This window comes from Dipodomys ordii, unplaced genomic scaffold (genome assembly GCF_000151885.1).
Source record: "Dipodomys ordii isolate 6190 unplaced genomic scaffold, Dord_2.0 Scaffold62, whole genome shotgun sequence".
Classification (NCBI taxonomy): domain Eukaryota; kingdom Metazoa; phylum Chordata; class Mammalia; order Rodentia; family Heteromyidae; genus Dipodomys; species Dipodomys ordii.
The window spans coordinates 2,058,098-2,063,374 of NW_012267278.1; the positions used below are offsets into that span (position 1 = coordinate 2,058,098).

The 5,277-nt window shown below is 38.8% G+C and overlaps 1 protein-coding gene across 1 annotated transcript in view; it reads right to left on the reverse strand.

The window, feature by feature from the left end:
• Window positions 1-5,277, reverse strand: part of Lace1 (lactation elevated 1) — a 154,339-nt gene that overhangs the window by 12,754 nt on the left and 136,308 nt on the right. The window lies entirely within an intron of this gene.

Genomic DNA, 5,277 nt, shown 5'->3' on the forward strand with positions numbered 1-5,277 from the left:
CACAGAAATAACAATACCTCAGACCTTAAAGACAAGTACCTTACGAACAAATGCTTAATGGGAATTAGGAGGAATGTGCCCTTCTCAAAACAAACTGAAATTACCATGCAAGTTGATGTTAAAACAACTTATAGCTGTCAAACTCTAAATTAATTAACGTAATATTTAGAAAACCAGAACACTGAAATGTGTGTATTTGCCAAGCATTTCCCCACAAGAGAGATGGCACTTTAATACAAGAAATCTAATTACTGTAACATCCAGCTGGGAAAAAGCTCACTGTTCTAGAAAATACCACTAACTCTTACAAATTCTACCTCAGAAGACCAAGTACAGAGGAAAAGCTGTACTCTGTGACTCCTGTAGTCTGAAAGGCAGGAGGCTAGTTCTACCTAAGCCTGCCAGGTCTTCAATAAGCTGCACATCCCCTTTCAATGGCTAATACAGTGCTCTTGAGGACTCAGAGTCTTATTTTAATGGATAGCTTATGGAAGAATTAATTGGCCAAGTAAATGAGGAGGATGTACCCTTCTTTCTCCTTACTTGACTAACTTAGTGTATGTAATTTGAGATGACCCAAATTCTGCTATCTAATTCTGGAGATCCTGTAACTAACAATGTCACCAAGACACAAAGATGGACTGTCCAATCATTTCACAGATGTCTGAAATTTGGAAGAACTTGAAAATTGCCCCTTTTATAAATGGAATGATCTGGGTTTTATCACACCAACATAATTAAAATGGTAAGTTAGCATCTCTCAGGACTCACAACTCATAGATACACCCCCAAATACTTCGATTATTAGCAAGTCCTGACCAGGCACTTTGTTCAGCTTAAGTTTTCAGTTGAACTATAGTATAAGGCACAGTCAGAAAGAAGCCTAGAGTCTATTAAAAAGAGAGACAGGAGAGAAGGAAGGAGAAGGGAAAGGGGAAAGAGAAGATGCAGCTAACCATATCCTAGAACTTCGGTACTTATCTCCATCTCAAGATGATTCAACCTAGACTCTCCTCTAATTCTCATAGTATCTAAAGTTTCTGAGTAAAGCAATGAATATTTTAGACCCTACATTTTGTTAGAAGCCAGGGAAACATTTTGAACAATTAAATTTTGTCACCATGGCTCCTTTGCTAAAATTTGTTTAGCTTCTGGCAAAAATGGAACATGAGTGCATTGAACAGAACATTACTCTGTACATACAGATAATATAACATCTTTCAAAGTCATCTACAAATGTCTGTGTTTTGCTGAGGTTTTCTCATAAGGGGTAGTACAGTGATGGGGTTCAACCTAGAACATGGCACAAGTTAAATAAGCACCCCACTACTGAGCTACATACCCTAATCCCTCATTTGTTGAGTTTAATGTTTCCCTCCCTTCTTTCCTTGTTCTTTTATTCTTGCTTTGTTTTCTTCTTGTTTTTTTAATGCACTGCTGGAGATTGAAACCAGGACCTTACACATGCTGAACAAACACCCAATGAGCTACATTCTAACCAACTTTAAGGAATTTTATTTGGAAGCCATTTAGTTTAACATGTGCCACTACTGTTAAACATTACAATTAACCCTTTGAAATAATAAAAAAAAACCCAAGGAAAAGTTATTATAGCTGCACAAAAAGATAGTTGGGTTCTTTTTTTATTTGCTAATCTAGATAGATATTAGCAATTGAGCAGATGCTGAAGAAAAATATTGGCAAAGGGAAGAAAACCACCCAAATGGTGCTAGAATTATTTCACAAAATTGTTCATTAACATAACACTATAACAGTCCTTTCTATTTTCCAATTGGAAAAGCTATCTTACTCATTCAAAACAGGTGGAAATTTACACAATCATTAATACCTCAGGACATAATACTATGATTGTAGAGTCTACAGAAGACAATAAATATATGTGGCCAAGGCTAACTTGTTTCTTTTCTGTGTTCTATTTTAAATTTAGTGCTTTTAGGGCTGGGAAAGTGGCTCAGTGGTAGAGTGCTTGCCTTGCATGCATGAGGCCCTGGGTTCGATTCCTCAGCACCACATAAGCAAAAAGAAAAAAAAGCCGGAAGTGGCTCTGTGGCTCAAGTAGTAGAGCGCTAGCCTTGAGCTGAAGAGCTGAGGGACAGCCCCCAGGCCCAGAGTTCAGGCTCCACAACCGGACCAAAAAAAAGAAACTTAAATTTAGTGCTTTTAATAACTATATATACAATAATGATGAAGTAATTAGTAACAGTGTTATTTGACCAAAATGATTGGACCTGAGGATTAGCATTTGATCATTACCATAATGAAAGCAGTATCCTCTCAGTAGAGGGCGCTATTTGCTTCATCTCTGTGGGAAGGAGAGTATTGCAAATTTTTCTGGCTTTGGTATCTTTCCATAAGAAATCTGAAAGATTATCCACATAGTTCAAGATCAGGTTCTAGACACTCTGCCTTGCATGTGCATGTGAAATTTAAGGTGAATCAATTCTGTTTTCATTTGGACATCAGGGCTAAGTGGAAGCTAAAAAGGAAAAGAAAATGACTTTCAAATGGTCAAGAACTTACTGTAAATTTTAAAATTCTAACTTGTGAACATTTATGAAGTCCTATAAATGCAGTGGTTTCATTGTGAGTTTTTTTTTCTTTTTGCTCTTTTTTTTTTCTTTCCTTCTGAGAATCCATTGGGGAGAAACTGAGTCCTTTTCTGCTTAGATATTTGAAAATCCCAATCAGAGTTGGAAATAAAGTAGATAGAGAAGAGTTATTATTTTTCCATCTGTTCTCTGCTTTCCAATTCATAGAAATACTTGGTATAAAAATGTTAATTCGTACTCTAAAGATATTGAAAAGTAAATCAAAGCAGGGCTGAATGGCTCTCCGTGCTGCTGGGTACACAAAGGGCCAAATCCTTCAAATTATGAGTAGTATTGATAGAATTATTCTCTTCATCTTCTTGCTGAAAAGACAACCTTCAATTATCTGCTACCCAAATTTTATTAAAATATGAACATTTGTGAAAGGCCTGAACAACATAAGTCTACTTAATTTAAAAAAATTTTTTGATCAAGTTAGGCAATTCAAAGAAAAGCTTACTTGTAAAGTACTGGCTTCCTCACTCCCTTACAGCAGCAGTTTCATTGAACTTTGTAATTATGCTCTCAGCTTGGATATAGGAATCTGTACTATCCAGACTCAGACTGGCAGCAGGAGTGATACTAAGGAACTTGTAAGCTGGCATCTTTTAGGAGTCCTTTTATAAATGCTCCAAGAGCCAGAAAAACCTCCAAAACTTCTAATTTGCTTCTGGTTTATTTCATCCATCTTCTCACATACTGAATAACTTTCCCTCTTTGGCTGACAGAAGCTAAGAAGTGATTTAATTTTTTTTAATCTTAAAAACTGTGTAGTTTATGACAGGGATTTATATACACTATTTTTTTTCTATCTTTCAACTTAATTATCCTTCTTCTTCTTCTTCTTCTTCTTCTTCTTCTTCTTCCTACTCCTCCTCCTCCTCCTTCTTCTGTCAGTCCTGGGGCTTGAACTCTGGGCCTGGGGGCTGTCCCTAAGCTCTTCAGGTCAGGGCTAGCGCTCTACCTCTCAAGTCACAATGCCACTTCTGAACTTTTCTGTTTATGTGGTGCTAAGAAATCGAACCTAGGGCCTCATGCATGTGAGGCAAGCACTCTACCACTGTGCCACCTTCCCAGCCCCTCTTCTATTTTCTTTATGCCAAGATTTTTAAAATCTATTTTTAAATTATACATATGTGTATCCACACATATAACATTCTTTTTGGAATCAGCTAAGATATAAATACCTTCTAAAATTATTCTTTTTCTCTATTTCTTTTTGCTTAGTTTTTGCTTTAGTTCAACAGGAAGAAAAAGATAAATGCTGGTAAGAACTTTAAATAATAAACAGTATGGCAGGGGTGGGGGGGTGGAGAGAGAAACAAAGAGGAAGCAACAATGCTTGATAAGAAATGTACTCATTACCTTGCCCATGTAATTGTAACCCCTCTGTATGGTATTTTCACAATAAAACAACAACAACAACAAAATAAACAGTATGGCTTTTAATTTTTTTATTAGTTAGAAATTATGTACTGAGCAGCCACCAGCTATGTAATTGCTAAAAGTAAAACTAGTAGAAAAGACATCTGTAATCCTAGCTACTCAGGAGGCTGAGATCTAATGACCACGGTTCAAAGCCAGCCCAGGAAAAAAGCCTAAGAGATACTTATCTCCAAGTAACTATTGGGGGAAAAAAAAAACAAAAACCCAGAAGTGGAGGAGCCAAGGCTCAAGTAGAGAGCACTAGCCTTGAGAAAAAAACTCAGGGACAGCACCCAGAACCTAAGTTCAAGTCTCAAGACTGGCACAAAGAAAGAGAGAGAGAAAGAGATGGAAGGAAGGAAGGAAGGAAGGAAGGAAGGAAGGAAGGAAGGAAGGGAGGAAGGGAGGAAGGGAGGGAGGGAGGGAGGGAGGGAGGGAGGGAGGGGAAGAAGGGAAGGAAAGATGGAAGGGAAGAGAAGGGGAGGGAAGGTAAGAGAAGGGGAGGAAAAGAAAGGGAAGGGAAAGGAAGGGAAGAGAACAGGGGAGGGGAGGGGAGGAGACAGGAGGGGAGGGAAGAGGAAAAGGAAGGGAAGGGAAGAGGGAAGGGGAGGGAGAGGGGAAGGGAAGGGAAAGGGGGAAAGGAAGGGAGGACTTGTTTTCAAGACAGGGAATTAAGAAGTAGAAATCTATTTCATGAACACAGACGTGATCAGCATGTGATCAGAATGTGGCCTAAGAAAAACAAGAGTCATAGGCTTTATTAAAGCAACAAAGGAGATTAATAAACGTTTTACAGCTGGTCATCAGTGGCTCACACCTGTAACCTAGCTTCTCAGGAGGTTGAGAGATGAAGACTGCCATTCAAACCCAGCCTGGGCAGGAAAGTCCGTAAGACAATTAACCACCAAAAACCTGGAAGTGGTGCTGTGACTCAAAATGGTACAGTGCTAGCCTTGAGTGAAAGAGCTCAGGAAGAGCACCCAGGCCCTGAGTTCAAGCCCCTGGACCGACAAAAAAAGGAAAAAAAGAAAAGAGAAACATTGCGAAAGATGCGGTAGTCTGGAATAGTTAGCAATTTGGATTTATATTATGACATGATACAGAAAATTCCTAAAAGAGGGCTGGGAAGGTGGCTCAGTGGTAGAGGGCTTGCCTTGCATGCATGAGGCCCTGGGTTCAATTCCTCAGCACCACATAAGCAAAAAGAAAAAAGCCAGAAGTGGCGCTGTGGCTCAAGTGGTAG